This window comes from Rhinopithecus bieti, unplaced genomic scaffold, assembly GCF_001698545.2.
Source record: "Rhinopithecus bieti isolate Rb0 unplaced genomic scaffold, ASM169854v2 scaffold_83767, whole genome shotgun sequence".
NCBI classification, from domain to species: domain Eukaryota; kingdom Metazoa; phylum Chordata; class Mammalia; order Primates; family Cercopithecidae; genus Rhinopithecus; species Rhinopithecus bieti.
The window spans coordinates 1-1417 of record NW_016830560.1 but is presented as its reverse complement, the minus strand read 5'-3'; the positions used below and the strand labels follow the sequence as shown (position 1 = coordinate 1417).

The window sequence follows — 1417 nt, the reverse complement described above, 5'->3', positions numbered from 1 at the left end:
ATTCTTTTTTTTTTTAAAAAAAAGGAGTCTTGCTCTGTCGCCCAGGCTGGAGTGCAGTGACATGATCTCGGCTCACTGCAACCTCTGCCTCCCAGGTTCAAGCGATTCTCGTGTCTCAGCCTCCCACGTAGTTGGGATTACAGGCACCTCTCACCACGCCTGGCTAATTTTTGTATTTTTCATAGAGATGAGGTTTCATCATGTTGGCCAGGTGGGTCTCAAACTCCTGACCTCAAGTGATCCACCCACCTTGGCCTTCCAAAATGCTGGGATTACAGGCATGAGCCACCACACCCAGCCACATTAAGGTATTTTCTTTAAAAATACGTTAAATATATCATAGGACAAGAGAGTACTCATGAAACTAAAGCTATCAAAACTTTGATATAATAATTAAATGATTTTCAAAAATATCATATCACCTTTGAATCCATAGAAGAAACCAAACTTGATCATGACAACTCTTCACTTTATTACTGGATTCAATTTTATAATAAATAATAAAAATTTTTGAGGGCAGATTGATCCACTGACGGTAGGGACGGGAGGCGAGCAAGATGGCACAGACGCAGGGCACCCGGAGGAAAGTCTGTTACTACTACCACGGGGATGTTGGAAATCACTACTACAGACAAGGCCACCCAATGAAGCCTCACCGAATCCGCATGACTCATAATTTGCTGCTCAACTATGGTTTCTAGCGAAAAATGGAAATCTATCGCCCTCACAAAGCCAATGCTGAGGAGATGACCAAGTACCATAGCGATAACTACACTAAATTCTTGCGCTCCGTCGGTCCAGATAACATGTGGGAGTACAGCAAGCAGATGCAGAGATTCAATGTTGGTGAGGACTGTCCAGTATTCAATGGCCTGTTTGAGTTCTGTCAGTTGTCTACTGATGGTTCTGTGGCAAGTGCTGTGAAACTTAATAAGCAGCAGATGGACATCGCTGTGAATTGGGCTGGGGGCCTGCACCATGCAAAGAAGTCTGAGGCATCTGGCTTCTGTTACGTCAATAATACCGTCTTGGCCATCCTGGAACTGCTAAAACATCACCAAAGGGTGCTTATATTGACATTGATATTCACAATGGCGATGGCGTGGAAGAGGCCTTCCATACCACAGACCGGGTCATGACTGTGCCCTTTCATAAGTAGGGAGAGTATGTCCCAGGAACTGGGGACCTACAGGATATCGGGGATGGCAAAGGCAAGTATTATGCTGTTAACTACCTGCTCTGAGATGGGATTGATGACGAATCCTATGAGGCCATTTTCAAGCCAGTCATGTCCAAAGTAATGGAGATGTTCCAGCCTAGTGCGATGGTCTTACAGTGTGACTCAGATTCCCTATCTGGGGATCGGTTAGGTTGCTTCAATCTAACCATCAAAGGGCACGCCAAGTGTGTGGAATTT

General features: G+C 45.0%; 1 pseudogene; it reads left to right on the top strand.

The window, feature by feature from the left end:
- The first annotated feature begins 557 nt into the window (after positions 1-557).
- On the top strand, positions 558-1414 carry LOC108524488 (histone deacetylase 1 pseudogene; annotated as a pseudogene).
- The last annotated feature ends 3 nt before the right edge of the window (positions 1415-1417 follow it).